At 41.4% G+C, this 17766-nt stretch overlaps 1 pseudogene across 1 annotated transcript; it reads left to right on the top strand.

The window, feature by feature from the left end:
• Positions 1 to 7805: 7805 nt before the first annotated feature.
• LOC307101163 (actin, cytoplasmic 2-like) lies at positions 7806 to 8965 on the top strand (annotated as a pseudogene). Its single transcript has one exon. The product of its transcript is annotated as an actin, cytoplasmic 2-like (transcript).
• Positions 8966 to 17766: the final 8801 nt, after the last annotated feature.

Genomic DNA, 17766 nt, shown 5'->3' on the forward strand with positions numbered 1-17766 from the left:
GACTCCAATCCCACCAGTTATCAGTGTGATGGTTTGTTTCTTCTCCAAATAAGAAGTCTGATATGGTAAAGTCAGCCACTTGATGGCTCCACCACATAGTTGCAACCATAGAATTAAACTCTGTCTCCTGATAATGTCATAAAAGGACTGGTTCTTCTCCTAAGAGCCCAATGCTGATCTATCAGGGTGAAGCTGGACAAATACAGAGAAGTCACATTGCTGCTGTACCCTGGTCCCTGATCACATGACCAGAGGAACCAGTACTTCCTTCATCAGGCAGCTTAAAGCTCCTTAGTTTCTAAGTTGCACCCAGCACTTTAAGAATTGTGGAATGCAAGGAGCAACCTTGGTTATTATTTTTCCTTTTCTAAGATATATCACATATCCCGACATTAAAATGCATTAGAAGCTCTTCATTTAAGTAGCTTTGCAAAAATAATATCATAAACTCTTAAACTTGAAGGAATACATTCAAGAAAAAATGAGTACTATTAATGATATGTCAAATGATAGATTTAAAACTATTTTAGAAATTTTAATGAACTATAATATAATTTTAATAAAAAACTATTACTATAAAAATACCCTATTTTCTGCCAGTCGTCCCAAAGCAATGTATACACACACTTGGAATGATTATAAAGGCAGTTTTTATTAAAATACATTTCATTTTCAAAATTGAGCTATCAGCTATTAAAGTGTGTATACATTTTGAGTGATACTGTATACATGTATGTACATATATTTATATGTATGCATATTATATGTTGTTTAGATTTACATATACTTTATCATATTTACCATTGACTCTTCTTTGTCTTTATAAACAAAGTAGACTTAGTTTTTATTGAGCTAGGTCAGAAACTTCCAGAACACCTAGCTAAAGAAGAAAAATAAAATAGATTTTTCCAGCCAAGGGCTGTTTCATTATTCCAGACAACACTTTGTATTGATCCTCCTCCATTTATTTCTAATTTTGTTGCCACTGATTGAGTTGAGCTCTAAATCCTGTGATGACTTACATGCTGTTAGGATGCTGCATTGCTACCAGAAGAACAAGGTAGCAATGTTCTCATTTTAAACTCTAATTTAGTATTATTTGTGGCAAATTAAGGTACCTGATGTAGCACTTTAGCACCAAAAATGCTTTATTATATGTCTTTTTTTTCACCCTCACAGAAAACACAGTGTAGATGGTCAATACAAATTACTGCATTAGATATCTAGTAAGGGAATTGCGAACTGGATAAACTAACACAGACATTTTTAGACAATCTACCAATGTACATGGCAATAAATGTATGCCTATATGGTTATATTTCAAATTTTCTATGTCTAAAACTTGCCAGAAGAGCAAAATGTGATATGAAAAGGATTGAAAGACACACCTATCTGAAAGATAGTCTTCTATTATAGACCTGACTCTCACCTTTGGATAAGATTTTATTCTGAAGAGCTCTCTCAGTGAAAGATTATATATGTAGTATTTTATTAATGTACACACACTGAGGGATATTGATTTCTCACATTAACAAGTTTGAGAATATAAACATTGAGTCAGTGAAATTTATAAAAAGAATAATTTAATGACAAAGAAAAGGAATCTGGAAAGAAACAGAATATGGGTAAATGCCATAAGTATTCAGGTAAGGCTCCATGCATAACAAGTGGTACAGGTATTTGCTAGGGAAGACGCTCAATAGGGAGAAAAAAAAAAACACGTGAATTTTTATTTTAGATTTATAGAAAATATAATTAAATATATTTTGTATATTTTTAAAAACTGATTTTACATTTTGCTTTCTGGTGTGAAATACTAAAAGATTTTCATTGACTTTTTTTATAACCTTACTTCTTTTCCTTTTGCATTTTCTTATTTATCTTTTACATAGCCTTTATCAAACTCTACTTTTCATTGAGATTAGGGTTCATACCTAATAAGTTTGTATAACTTGTATCCTTAAAAGTAGCAAGATAATAATTATACCAAATTTATTCTACTGAGTATATATATACATATATATATTCTATATAATCCTATATAATAAAACAGTAATATGCAAATTGACTGTCACTCCAACACAAGATGGCTGCCCCCATGTGGTCAAAGATGGTTGCCCCCATGTGGACACAAGATGGCTGCCAAACAATGGCCAGCAGGGGAGGGCAGTTGGGAGGGACCAGGCCTGCAAGGGACAGCAGTTGTGGGTGATCAGGCCAGCAGGGGAGGGCAGTTGGGGGAGACCAGGCATCCAAGGGAGGGCAGTTGGGGACAATCAAGCCTGCAGGGGAGGGCAGTTAGGGGTGAGGAGGCCAGCAGAGGAGGGAAGTTGGGGGCGACCAGACCTGCAGGGAAGGGCAGTTGGGGGGGACCCAGGCCTGCAGAGGAGAGCAGTTGGGGGGGGGGACCAGGCCTGCAGGGGGGGAGTTAAGGGGGACCCAGGCCTGCAGGGGAGAGCAGTTGGGGGGGGGACCAGACCATCAGGGGAGGGCAATTAGGGGCAATCAGGCTGGCAGGGGAGTAATTAGGCATCAATCAGGTGGGCATGGGACTGGTTAAGCATCAATCAGGCTGGCAGGCAGAAGCAGTTAGGGGCAATCAGGAAGGCAGGCAGGCGAGCAGTTGGGAACCAGCAGTCCTGGATTGTGAGAGGGATGTACGACTGTTCGTTTAGGCCTGATCCTCCCGGGATCAGGCCGAAACAGACAGTCGGACATCCCCCGAGGGTTCCCAGATTGGAGAGGGTGCAGGCTGGGCTGAGGGACACACCCACCTTGTGTACGAATTTTGTGCACCGGGCCTCTAGTATATATATATATATATACATATATATATATATATAATCACCTAACATTAGTAGTTTGTTAAAATTCTTCCAGTTATATTTAATGTGTCTCAAGACAACATGATTATCCCACAATCATTAGTCCAGAATAGTGACGAGCAAATTATTTTTGTCACAAAAAATAACTTTCAGGAATATAATCCTTCCTAGTATTATTATGTGGCCCTCATTATAGTTTTAGTCATCATGTCATATTACAGTTCTGAGAATTCAACGCAGAAAAGGCCCAAACCCCCAAACTAATTAATCTTTCTCTTTGTGTCACCCTTATATTTACACCATAATCTCACATCCATTGCCACCACCACTCCATTACCTTTCATGCCCTAATGGCTAATTTCAGTTGATGAAGATCTATGGCAAATTTGCACAAGGATTAGTAAACCCTGGGATAGGAGGTAGGTAAAATATAAATGCCCAGACATGTTGTATGATTATCTTGAGATATTTTCTAAACACAATTAGAAACCAACTGCAGTTATTGTCAATAAGAGAAAAGTGGCTAAAATATTTGTGAAATTTGTAAGTGAAATGAGACACTGTAAATTCAGCAAAAGTTTCCTTAATTCTAGGTGGAATATATTTTTTAAAAATTGTTTTAAAGTGTATGTTATGAATAAGAAGCATTATAAGACTATTTACATTTTGCATGATCTTATATTTTAAGTAAAAAAAAAAATGTGTCCATAGATATAAACTTTCAATATTTCTGGGTGTTCTAATTATAAGTTCTGAAAATTTAGTCAAAGATAAAATCATTTAGTGCAGGGAATAAATGAATATTCAAGAATATCTATAAGTATAACATCTAATGAATTGATGCATAATGTTTTATTCAGAACTGAGGAAAATGGTCAGACCTTTGTTTATGAATTTTCCTTCTTTTAAAAAATATGCTTTTTGAAAAGTGTCTATTTAGGTCCTTTGCCCATTTTTTGATTAGATTGTTTATGTTCCTTTTGTCAAGATGTATGAGTTTCTTATACATTTTGGAGATTAGGCCCTTATCTGATATAACATTGGCAAATATGTTCTCCCATGTAGTGGGCTTTCTTCTTGTTTTCTTGATGATTTATTTTGCTATGAAGAAGCTTTCTATTTTGATGTAGTCCCATTTGTTTATTTTCTCCTTAGCTTCCATTGTCCTAGGAGCTGTATTGGTAAAGATATTGCTACGACATATGTCTGAGATTTTGCTGCCTGTGGATTCTTCTAAGATTTTTATGGTTTCCCATCTTACATTTAAGCCCTTTATGCATTTTGAGGTTTTTTTTTATATGCTGTCAGTTGGTGATTTAATTTCTTTTTTTTTTTTGCATGTATCTGTCCAATTTTCCCAAGAGCATTTATTGAAGAGACTATCTTTACTTCATTGTGTGCTCTTGCCTCCTTTGTCAAAAATGGATATACAGAAGGCCAAGAGACATATAAAACATGCTCAAAGTCAGCAATCATCTAAGAGATGCAAATCAAAATGACAATTCTGTCAGAATGGCTATCATCAACAAATCAACAAACGACAAGTGCTGTCGAGGATGTGGAGAAAAAGGAACCCTCATGGACTGCTGGTGGGAATGCAGACTGGTGCAGCCACTGTGGATAACAGTATGGAGTTTCCTCAAAAAATTAAAAATAGAACTCCCATTTGACCCAGTAATATCACTTCTAGGAATATTTCCCAAGAAGTCAGAAACACCAATCAGAAAGGACATATGCATCCCTATGTTCATAGCAGCATAGTTTACAAAAGCTAAGATTTGGAAACTGCCTAAGTGCCCATGAGCAGATGAGTGGATTAGAAAACTGTGGTACATTTATACAATGGGATACTACGCTGCTGTAAAAAAAAGAAGGAATTCTTACCATTTGCAACATCATGGATGGACCTGGAGAGCATTATGCTACGTGAAATAAGCCAGTCAGAGAAAGATGAATATCACATGATCTCACTCATTTGTGGAATATAGTGAACAATATATACTGATCAACAAAAATAGAACCAGAGTTATAGAAGCATAGAACAGACCATTAAATCTCAGAGGGAAGGCAGGGCAAGATGAGGGAGTGAGGGATAAGAGATCAACCAAAGGACTTGTATGCATGCATATTAGCATAACCAATGGACATGGACACTGGGGTGGTAGGGACTTGTCCTGGGGGTGGGAGGGGCCAGGGAGAGGTCAATGAGGGAAAAAAGAGACATATGTAATAATTTAAACAATAAAAGAATAAAGGAACAAATAAATAAATAAAAATTAATTCTGACATATTGGTAAAAAAAAAATCATGACACAATTCAGCTTTTTATCACATATAACACATATGCTAAATGTGGGTTCAGGGTACTCTTTCAGGGACCTGACAAATTCAAGCATCATAGTCATTTCTGAGACATACCCCAAAAAACAAACGATATGAATAATTCTTAAAGATAAATAAAGAAATATGGTTTTGAAAGCATCTTTTCAGTGAAAAACATTTAGACTTACTGTGTTTTCAATTGGATAATGAAATATTAAATTATATGAAGAGAACTGCTAAATAAATCTAAATGTTCAAAATAAAATAAATGGTCAATTTACTTCAGACTTATAAAAATTAAAAGAGCATAAAGACCTATCTGTGCAATAATTTAAAGATAATTTCCCATAGATAATTGTTCATAAAATGTGAATTGATATAGCTTGTTTGGACCAATACCTGGTGACTGTCACTCATTCTCCGGGTTATATCACATCAAAATAGAAACAAGTGAAAGTTTCTAGGATGTGTATTAAAGAATTGGTTGTAGGGCTAAAATATGGAAGTATAGGACATGCCTATAAATATAGAAAATGCTCAAAAATTGATGACAAATCTGTACCACATATTTCCATGTGGCTAGTAAGAAAATTAAATTAGAACTGCAGCAGTCAATTGATTTTACAAGGTCTATTGAGTAAGAAAACAGCACTAAGCACCATAATATGATCCCATATATGTTTCATTATACGTGTACAAACATGGATAGAAATGTTAAAAACACATTCCAGAAGTGAACAGGAGTTGACAGAGTGATCATATTCATAGAGAAAAAGCAAAGAGACTAAAAGGAAGGATAAGCAAAAAAGGAAAATGAACAATGTACACTGTATATTATAAACTGCATAACATAATCATATTTATGGAATGTTAAAACACATACACATACATATATAATAGATTGTCAAAGTATAAATGATCTAAAAATAAAAAAATGCATTATATTTTATAGCATAATATGAAATAAAGAATCTAAATTTTTAAGTAAACTGCCTTTATACACATGTATGGGTGAGGGAAGAGGTGTGTGTGTGTGTATAGTCAGTAAATATAAAAGAAAATCTACAAATATAATTTTGTTAGATCAAAAACAAACAACTCATTAACTTATTTATGAATCATAAAACAAAGTCTAGCTATTGGAAAAATTGAAAAGTATAATTATTTGAATCTTATGCTTTTCCAGACATTTTATTTTATTCAATAACATTCATTGAGCTACTACTATGTACTTACTGTGCCCTAAGTTCAGTGTAAAACATGTTCTATAGTAGTGAACTGAACAGACATGATCCTTGTCCTTAATGCAAGTGTACGAGGCCGAAAAATAAATGAAACAAATAAATAAACAAAATGGTCACAGTATCCTATCTAATAAAAGGGTAATATGCAAATTAACTGTCACTCTGCTACAAATATGGCCACAAATATGGCAGTGCCCATAGCCACAAAGATGGCAGCCTCTGCCGGAGCCATGGAGCCAGCAGAGAGGGCAGGAGGCTTGGCTTCCTTCATCACTGGGTGAGGAAGGAAGCCAAGCCTCCTGCATGCCCAGGCCAGCCACTGAGGGAGACATGCAGGGAGTGAGCGAGGTTCCCTGTCTGGGGGTTCCAAATCCACCATTGGTTCCTTTCACCACTGATTCCCCTCCTCACAGGTATCCTCCACACAAAAGCTGTTCAAATATGTCCGTGCAAATATTTCATGTCTTAATGGGAGTCACATTTGGACAACCTAACTCCCATTAGAAAAAGGACCTGGGAGGAGGGATTTAGGAATCATGAAGCCATCATGACCCACTCAGTCTCTGGAACTGCTGTCAAACACAGGCAGTCTGAGACCCTCCCAACACCACCTGAGCTAAACCTGAGAACCAAGATATTTTCAAGGCCCAAAGTTGATGGGGTAAGGGGGCAGAGGAGCAAAGCAAGCAGAACAGCCAACTCAACCAAAGACGCAGGAGCCTAAGATAACGCAGAGAAATGTCCTGGCCACCGAGATGCTCTGCTGAAGACATGGTACCCACACCCAGCTGGGGGAGGAGGTGTGTACGTGCAGAATTTAAGGCCACCAGCAGGAGGGAAAGTGAAGCATGCCTAAGGATTTTTTGTACTTGTCCCATAGTCAAGAAGCAGAGTCAGAATCAAGAAGGAAGTCTTACCTCAGTGCTGGGGTGTTTAAAAGTATCTAAAAATAGCAGTTCCATCCCTGAGTCCACTGCCATGTTTGCCGCAGAGGGGAGGCACGCAGAGGACTTCCGGGGAAGCCCTATAACCTCTGGGGTGACAGCAGCTTGGGAAAGGGAGCAACTGCAGCCCTTTCGGTGTCCAAAGAGCTAGCGCCGCAAACCCTGGCCTATCCGGAAGCTTGGTGCGGCTGGAAGCCTCCGGCCCTGCCTTCTCCAGTGCCGCAGAGAAAGGCTGAGAGAGGACAGGCGGGTACTGTGGCTCCAGTGGTCCAAATCCTGTCATTGTCTCAGTTACCTAGCCTCTGCGCCCTCCAGGACAGCCTCAGTACCAGTGCAGAGGAGGCTTTGGAGAGGGTGGTGGTGAGGAGAATGCTTCTGACTCTGGATACCCAGTGAAACCGCTGTCAAGAGCCTTTCTAGGGCTCAGTCGCTGCAGCCGCCAGCCCTCTGTTCCTCTCTGCTCTGCTCACTCTCGCTCTCTGCACCCGCCGCCCTCCCAGGTCGCCATGGAAGAAGAGATCGCCGCACTGGTCATCGACAATGGCTCCGGCATGTGCAAGGCCGGCTTCGCTGGGGATGACGCCCCCCAGGCTATGTTCCTGTCCATCGTCCGGCGCCCCTGGCACCAGGGCGTCATAGTGGGCATGGGGCAGAAGGACAGCTACATGGGCGACGAGGCCCAGAGCAAGCGCGGCATCCTGACCCTCAAGTACCCCATCGAGCACGGCATCGTCACCAACTGGGACGACATGGAGAAGATCTGGCATCACACTCTCTACAACGAGCTGAGAGCTGCACATGGCCCCCGAGGAGCACCCGGTGCTGCTGACCAAGGCCCCTCTGAACCCCAAGGCCAACCGGGAGAAGATGACCCAGATCATGTTCGAGACCTTCAACACTCCCGCCATGTACATGGCCATCCAGGCCGTGTTGTCCCTGTATGCCTCTGGCCACACAGGCATTGTCATGGACTCTGGGTACAGGGTCACGCACACGGTGCCCATCTAGGAGGGCTACGCCCTCCCCCACGCCATCCTGCATCTGGACCTGGGACCTGACCAACTACCTCATGAAGATCCTCACGGAGCAGGGCTACAGCTTCACCATCACGGCGGAGTGGGAGATCCTGCACGACATCAAGGAGAAGCTGTGCTACGTCGCCCTGGACTTCAAGCAGAGATGGCCATGGCTGTGTCCTCCTCCTCCCTGGAGAAGAGCTACGAGCTGCCCGACGGGCAGGTCATCACCATTGGCAACGAGCGCTTCCGCTGCCCCAGGCCCTCTTCCAGCCCTCCTTCCTGGGCATGGAGTCCTGCGGCATCCACGACACCACCTTCAACTCCATCATGAAGTGTGACGTGGACATCCGGAAGGACCTCTACGCCAACACAGTGCTGTCTGGTGGAACCACCATGTACCCGGGCATCGTGGACAGGATGCAGAAGGAGATCAGGGCCCTGGCCCCCCGCACAATGAAGATCAAGATCATCGCCCCGCCGGAGCGCAAGTACTCGGTGTGGATCGGAGGCTCCATCCTGGCCCTGCTGTCCACCTTCCCGCAGATATGGATCAGCAAACAGGAGTAGGACGAGTCGAGCCCCTCCATCATCCACCGCAAATGCTTCTAAGCGGACTGCGGGCAGATGCGTAGCATTTGCTGCATGAGTGGATGCGTCTCCGTTTGCCCTGGCAAAGGCACACCTCATGCCGGCCCCGAAACTGGAACGCGCCTTCGAAAAGAAATTGTCCTTGAAGCCTGTATCTGAGCTCAGCACTGGATTGTAGGTCCGGTTGCTGATGTTGACCTGTATTCAAGTTACCTGTTCCCTTGGTACATGTTTAATGCCCTGTACATACCTTTCATTTAAACACCTGTACACGCGTCGGTCACTTGGTGGCCGAGACGAGAACATGTTTCTGCAGGAGAAACCCAGTGGCCTCAGGAGCCCGCAGGGCCTCGTGTGTGCGGGGCACTGGCCTGAGGGAGCTGCCCTTTCCAGGCGCTCTTAGTTTGGCACGGCCCTGCCCCCTGCCCCCTGCCCCCTGCCCCGTTACCATTCTGTCCTGCCGTCCCTTGGGGTGGGGTTGGGAGGGTCCCAGCGTTGGGGCCCACTTTCCTTTCTTAGTTGATGTTCCTGCCAGAATACCTGGGCTGTTACTTGCCTTGAGTTGGAAAACAGTTTGCATTTCCACCTGTAAATCTTCGTCCTTTTAATTTATGTAAGGTTTGTGTACGCGATTCTTGAAGAAATGACAAATTTTGGGTTTCTACTGTCACGTGAGAACATTAGGCCCCAGCAACACGTCATTGTGGGGAAAATAAAAGTGCTGCAGAAAAAAAAAAAAAAAAAGAGCCTTTCTAGGGCTGGCAGGAAAACGCAGCAATGAGGGAAGGATAATGTCTTAAAATGAAGAGGTATTTTTTTTTTTTTTCTCAGCAGCAAAATGTGAATATTACCTAAAGCACAGACTTTGCAAGAATTAATTGAAATAAAATTCCAGAAATGGTATAACAGCCAGGCTGAAGTGGATAGGTTGGTTGAGTGTGAGCGTGGTCCTGTGCACGGAAAGGTTGCAGGTTCGATTCCAGGTCAGGGAACATACCTGGCACATACCTGGGTTTCAAGTTGGATCCCTGGTCAGGGCTCCTAAGGAAACCAATTGAAGGGATGTTTCTTACATCGATGTTTCTCTCTCTCTATCCCTCTCCCTTCCACTCTCTCTAAAAATCAATGGGAAAATGAATTAATGCCATATCTACAAATATGGATAATCTAAAAAGAAAATAAAAGAAGTGGGGAGCCCTAACCAGTTTTGCTCAGTGGATAGAGCATTGGCCTGCGGACTGAAGGGTCCCAGGTTCAATTCCGGTCGAGGGCATGTAACTTGGTTGTGGGCACATCCCCAGTTGGGGGTGTGCAGGAGGCAGCTGATTAATGTTTCTTTCTCATCGATGTTTCTAACTCTCTATTCCTCTCCCTTCCTCTCCGTGAAAAAAATCAATAAGATATATTTAGAAAAAAAAAGAAAAACAGGGTTGAATATGTACTGTATAATTTAAAGCGTGTAAAATAATATAACTTTTTAGGGGCATATATATTATGTATACTAATAAAATACTAATAAAAGGGTAATATGCTAATTAGACCAGACATCTTTTGGACATTCATCTGGATGTCCTTCCGGACAAAGCCACGGTGGTGGGGGGCGAGGCAGAGGCTGTTAGGGGCAATCAGGCCATCAGGGGAGGGCACTTAGGGGTGACCAGGTTGACAGGGGAGCAGTTAGGCTTTGATCAGGCTTCCAGGGGAGTGGTTAGGGGGTGATCAGGCTGTCAGGCAGGCAGCAGTTGGGAGCCAGCAGTCCTGGATTGTGAGAGGGATGTCCAACTGCCAGTTTAGGCACCATCCCACAGGGATCGGGCCTAAACCGGCAGTCGGACATCCCCTGAGGGGTCCCAGATTGGAGAGGGTTCAGGTTGGGCTGAGGGACACCCCGCTTCGTGCAGGAATTTCGTGACCGGGCCTCTAGTAAAGGTAATAAATAGGATTGCTGAAATCTATACTAATAAAAAGGTAGTATGCTAATTAGACTGGGAGATCTTCCAGATATCCTTCCAGTCAAAGCCATGGTGGTGGGGCTGAGGCAAAGGTAGCTAGGGGAAATCAGGCCAGGAGGGGAAGGCAGTTGGGGGTGATCAGGCCAGCAGGGGTGGGGGGAAGTTGGGGGTGATCAGGCCAGTGTGGGGAGCAGTTAGGGCAATCAGGCTGGCAGGGGAGGCAGTTGGGGTGAGCAGACTGGTGGGAGGGCAGTTGGGGGTAAGCAGGCTGGTGGAGGGGGGCTATTGGGGGCGATCAGGCCATCAAGGAGGGGGGAGTTGGGGGTGAGAAGGCTGGCAGGGGGGCAGTTGGGAGCGAGCAGGCCAGAAGGCAGAGTGGTTAGGGATGATCAGGCAGGCAGGCAGGTGAGCGGTTAGGAGCCAGCAGTCCCAGATTGAGAGAGGGATGTCCGACTGGCAGTCGTGTGGGAACGGGCCTAAACCAGCAGTTGGACATCCCCTGAGCGGTCCCAGATTGGAGAAGGTGCAGGCTGGGCTGAGTAACATCCTCCCCAACTTGTGCACGAATTTTGTGCATTGGGCCACTAGTCCTATCTAATAAAAGAGTAATATGCAAATTGACCATCTTTCCAACACACAAGATGGCTGCCCCATGTGGTCAAAGATGGTGGCCCCCATTTGGACACAAGATGGACACCACAAGATGGCCGGCCAGGGAAGGCAGTTGTGGGCGATCAGGCCAGCAGGGGAGGGCAGTTGGGAGGGACCAGACCTGCAAGGGAGGGAAGTTGGGGGCAATCAGGACTGCAGGGGAGGGCAGTTGGGGGGAACCAGGCCTGCAGGGGAGGGCAATTGGGGGTGACCAGGCCAGCAGAGGAGGGCAATTAGGGGTGACCAGGCCTGCAGGGGAGGACAGTTGTTGGGGACCCAAGCCTGCAGGGGAGGGCAGTTGAGGGGAACCAGACTATCAGGGGAGGGCAGTTAGGGGTGACCAGGCCTCCAGGGGAGGACAGTTGGGAGTGACCAGGCCTACATGGGAGGCCAATTGGGGGCAAGCAGGCTGGCAAGGGAGGGCAGTTAGGGGCAACCAGGTTGGCAAGAGAGGGCAGTTAGGGGCAATCAGCCTGGCAGGGGAGCAGTTAGGCATCGATCAAGCTGGCAGGGGAGTGGTTAGTGGGTGATCAGGCTGGCAGGCAGAAGTGGTTAGGGGCAATCAGGCAGGCAGGCAGGTGAGCAGTTGGGAGCCAGCGTCCTGGATTGTGAGAGGGATGTCCGACTGCCCTCAATGGGTCCCAGATTGGAGAGGGTGCAGGCTGGGCTGAGGCACACCCTCCCCATGCACGAATTTTGTGCACCGGGCCTCTAGTGATATAATAAAAGCCTAATATGCAAATCGACCAAACGGTGGAATGACCAGTGGAATGACCAGTCGCTATGATGCACACTGACCAATAGCGGGCAGACACTCAATGCAGGAGCTTCCCCCAGCCCACAGTCCCCAGGCCGGCCAAGGCCGGTGTCAGCAGGGGCCCCCCCATAGCCCTGCCAGTAGCCCCACAGATCGGCCCTGATTGCTGGCCAAGCCCAAGCCTTGGGACCCTTCCCGTGCACGAATTTTGTGCACCAGGCCTTTAGTAAATAATAGATGGGCAAGGTATATAATATATGGCAGTCAGAAAAGATGTACCTATGTCTGCAGTGTGCAGAAACATGAAGATGAAGGGAAAGGGTTTCAGGCATTGATTCAGGTTGCCATGGTCAGTTTTATGCGTCAGTTTGGCTATTCAATCAAACACCAGTTATTGATCAGGCAGTAACCTGGGCCTTGCTGTTAAGTTATTTGGTAGATGTGTTTAATTCCTACAGTTGGCTGGCTTTAAGAAAAAGGAAAATATCAATTATCTGGGCAAGCCTAATCCAAGCAGTTCAAAGGGCAGAACTGAGGTTTCTTCCTGTTAGTAAGAAGAAATTCCACCTGTGGACTACAGCTGCAGCCCATGCACAGGAGTTTCCAGCCTGCTGTTCCTGATGGCCTGCCCTGTAGATATTGGATTTGTTTGGCCAGCCTTCACAGTATATACCAATTTTTTTGGAATAAATTGTATATATAGATATATGTCTATGTATACCCTACTAATTCTGTTTCTCTGATGGAACCTTAGCTGATATAGGAATACAACGACTTTGAAGTTAAAAATCTGTTGTGTTCAATGAACTGAAATCAGGCATGTGGCTGGAACACAATGGGAAAAAGGAGAGGGGTAAGTAGAAGGTGGGCCTTTGTATCATTTTGTTGAATCCACATAAATGCTCTTGGAGGTAATTATTACAACTCCCATTTCAAAGCAGAAAATGTAAATTTAGTAAAGTTACATAATGTTACCACAAATGAAATGCCAGGTAAATGGTATAGAGCTGGAATTTAAAGTCCAGATTTACCTAACTCCACCCTACACAATTTTCCAGGTTTTCTTTGCTATCTTCTCATTCACATGTAGGGAAAATAAAAGTAATATGACAGTGATAAACTAAAATACAACCAATATGGTTGGTTCATAAACATAAAGTTAAATTCCAAACCCATGTTTCTTCATTCCTATTTCTTTAAGGATCATTTGTGACTTGGCTATATCATTCCTATTATTATTGATTTCTGCCATTTATCAAAAGGTTTTGTTATACATTACAAACTTATAATCTTGTTATATGACTTCAACATCCAAATTAGTTTATCTATGCAGGAGCATATTTCCTTGACTCTATGAACCACAATGACTCTAAAAATCTATTCCATGTCCACAACATTTTGTCCTAACTAGGAATTATTCCACCTGTGAAATATTAAAGTTATCTCACTGATCACTTTCTAGTTCTTTTAATTCTTGTGTTAGCCTCATCAAATACCACCATCCCAGCTACCTCCAAGTGTAGCTTTTGTATCAACTCTTTCCTATTTTTCTTGTCTTTTTATATTCAGACTAGAGGCCCGATGCATGAAATTTGTGCAAGAGTAGGCCTTCCTTCCTCTGGCTGCCAGCCCCAGCTTCTCTCCAGCAGCCAGGACCTGGGCTTCCTTCACAGCCCTGGCTTCGTTTGGAAGGTTGTCGGGAAGGACATCCAGTCTAATTAGCATATTATGCTTTTATTATTATAGATTAGGCTTTGCAAAACACCCTTTATTTAGCATCAGTCTCAGGTTCCACTCAGGTAAGTATAATGGCAGTTCTACATCCCTTTAAATGTATGCACCCTTAGCTGTTGCTCCTGGGTTGCTGCACACTGTTGCTAACAAATACCCACCTAGACTGCTCAGTAGAAATTTTTGTAATGATGGAAATTTCCTATATCTGTTCTGTCCAATAGAGTATACATGAGTCTCTGTTGAGCCCTAGAAATGTGACTAATGCATCTAAGAAACTGAATTATTATTTTATTTTAATTAATTTAAATTTAATAGACACATGGATACTGATTACTGTTTTGGATAGCATAGCTCTAGACTGATGTTATTATACATTTGTGGTTCCAACCTAAGTCTGTGAATAAATTCATTTCAATGTTTTTCTTTACAATCTATGTTGGTTTTATTATTATTATTTTTTTGCCTCATTGCACTGGGTTGAACTTCTAGTGTATATGATGTTAAATAGCAGTGGTGAGAGAAAATATTCTTGCCTTCTTCCTGAACTTTGGGATAAAAGTATGCCCTTTATTTTGTTAAGGTAATTTCATTCTATGCATTGTTTGCTAATGATATTTGTCATGAATGAGTGCTGAATTTTTTCAAATGCTCTTTTGCTTTAAATGAGCTGATCAAATAGCATCTCTTCTTTAATCTGTTAATATGGAAATTGCACTAATTGTTGAATGTCGATCCAGTTTTGTATTCTTGGGAAATATTCTACTTGGTGATGATGTATTATCCTTTGTATATATTGCTGAGTCAGAATGTTCAAATTTTGGTGAGAATTTTTACATCTGTTTTCCTAAGACATATTGGTCTGTAGTTTCCTTTTGCTCTAAAGGTTCTCTCCAATTTGGGTCTGAAGGAAATTTTGACTTTACAAATTGTGAGTGGGAATTGTTTACTTCCCTTCTAACTCTGGAAGATATTATTAAGAATTGGTATCATTTTTGCCCTCCCATCAGCTGCAATGAGTTTTTACCAGTGCTTTTTATTGTTTTCTCTCTGCAGATTAAATCTTTCTTCTAATTGGAAGATGGAGGAGGTGGGGACTGGGCAAAGTTTCAGGAGTTAATGCTGTTCTACTTCCCCAGGCAGTATCAGAGGAAGAGCATTCTTGGATTCTCCCTGATGGTTTTCTATCATGTCCTGGAAGTTTGTGAAATCCTCATGTCTGCAGCCCCAATGGGCTTCCCACAGTCGTCTAGTCCCATGGTCGGCAAACTGCGGCTCGCGAGCCACATGCGGCTTTGGCCCCTTGAGTGTGGCTCTTCCACAAAATACCACGGCCTGGGCGAGTCTATTTTGAAGAAGTGGCATTAGAAGAAGTTAAAGTTTAAAAAATTTGGCTCTCAAAAGAAATTTTAATCGTTGTACTGTTGATATTTGGCTCTGTTGACTAATGAGTTTGCCGACCACTGGTCTAGTCCATCTTTCACAATTTGTTTAAAACATTTAATCTGTGCTTACTGTCTACTCCAATATTCAAGTGAGAGGGTCCTGTTTCTTTCTGCACTTGGCTTTCTTTCCCAAGGTACCAGGTGACTTAATTTCAATGCAGTCTCAGCTCTGTGATGGGTTTGAGGAAGTAATTATAGTGTAAGTTTGTATAGGTTTTTTAATGTTGTATAGATAAGAGTGAGACTCCAGTTCTCTATATCTCTGAACTAAAACCAGACTTTTTTAAGGGAAAGAAGTCTGGATTTTTTTTGACATTTTATTTAAAGAAATATATTAAGAACTCATCAAAAACTTTACATTAATCTTTACAAAATTATCAAAATAAGCTTTCCCCTAACATTGAAGTAGGCTTTTAAATCTAACTTAAAATTAAAGCTAACCAAAAATGATAAAAATGTAAGTGGTTATCAAAGTATTTTTATTGTATTGAATTGCTTACACTTTAATATTTTGTACATTACACATGTATTGCATACAATGTAAATTTAAAAATCCTGAATGTTAAAGCCTGATCATGGATATTAACATAGGTTTCATTCTTTAGAGACAGAAATCCTTCATTAATCATGTAAGTCTCTTGCTTATGCATTCACTTTCTTAAATATTCTTGGAAGATTATTATTTATAAAAATTGAAAACAGCCTATTACATGTTAGAATTGTTTTTATTCACATAGCCTAGTGTGAACAACATTTTGAGACATTGATTTATTATTTATTCCTATCTATATCATACCATATTATAATATATTTTATTAGCATTTTCCTTTCAACAATTCAAAAATGTAAGTGAAATGATAGAAAGCAAAAATAATGTATGACTCTTCCTGGCTTTTTTTAAATCTAAAAGCCAAAAGTTGTGTCTAGGAAGAGGCACTTAAGTAGGAAAAAATATCTAATATATATATATATATATATATATATATATATATATATATATATATATAATCTACCTATTATCTATCTATCTATCTATCTATCTATCTATCTATCTATCTATCATCATCTATCATCTATCATCTGATGTCTATCTATCACCATGAGCTGGAACAGCAAGCATAGGATCAACCTTGAATTGGAAGAAGGTTACCCAGTCTAGGTTTGGGGAAAACAAGGAAGCCAGGGAGCAAGCAGGAATTTAGGGTAAAAGAGAGCAAGAGAGTCAGAGAAACTGAACCATGCTTCCCAGAATGCTAAGTGAATGCAACAAGACCCTACAGTCACCTGGAGGAGATGGAGTTTCACAATGTCAGTGAGTCAGAAGGGTTTAAGAGACAAGTCACACGTTATAAAACCAGACAGAACCACAGGTAGTCTTGTGAAATTTCTCCTGTGGCCACTTGAAACAGAGGCCTCAGACAGGTGCTAGATCTGAGCATTCATGTTGACAGTGATGATGTTTTAAATAATATCTTCTACAAAAAAATGACCGTTGCCTGTGTCTTATTTCTATAAACTGTCCCTTTGAACTTTTACACCAGCCTGTCTGTGGAACCCTGAGAACCTAAAGTTATGCAATAAAATGAATATTCAAAATAGATATTAATTTTTATTTTATAAAATATAGTTTGTACATGAAGACTCCTATGGCCCATGTGAAGTGGCTTATTCTGAGCTACTAAAATTCTAATGCTCTGATTGACTCTAGCCTTTGAAGAGAGTAGAAAATATTTCCAAATGACTGATTATGTTTCTCAACAGCCTGAAAAGATATGTTTAAAATTGGCTATTTTGAGTTTTCAGAAACTAAGTTGTAGTTTCTGCTCTTCTGTTTCAAGCCTATTGTCCTATTAAAACAAAAAAAAACATTTATTTTAGTTTATATTATTCAGCTCACTCATTCTTCTATTTTTTTCCCTATAGGCTTTTCCTTTTCCCTCCAAAATAACACTTTAAGAGAGCAGAAAGAGAATGAAAGAAAAATTAAATATTTGTCATCTTTCCACTTATATTGTCAAATTTCTCATTAGCCACATTACTGAAGAATTTCAACAGTTTTCTAAACTACTTGCTGTGACAAAATAGTTTTTTTAGAGCTGTCATTGCCTTTCCTAATATAGATTGATAGTAATGTTTTAATTAATCTTCACAATTTTGAAATAAGCATTTTATTTTTATATTTTGTGATTCATGTCTCTTAACTGGCAGTTTCAAAATATTAATATTAATTGTTGACTGATTTGCATTTTGTACTGTCCATCTCAATGTCAGAAAAATATAGATGAAAG

The sequence above is a fragment of the Cnephaeus nilssonii genome (genome assembly GCF_951640355.1).
Source record: "Cnephaeus nilssonii genome assembly, chromosome: 6".
Taxonomy (NCBI): Eukaryota; Metazoa; Chordata; class Mammalia; order Chiroptera; family Vespertilionidae; genus Cnephaeus; species Cnephaeus nilssonii.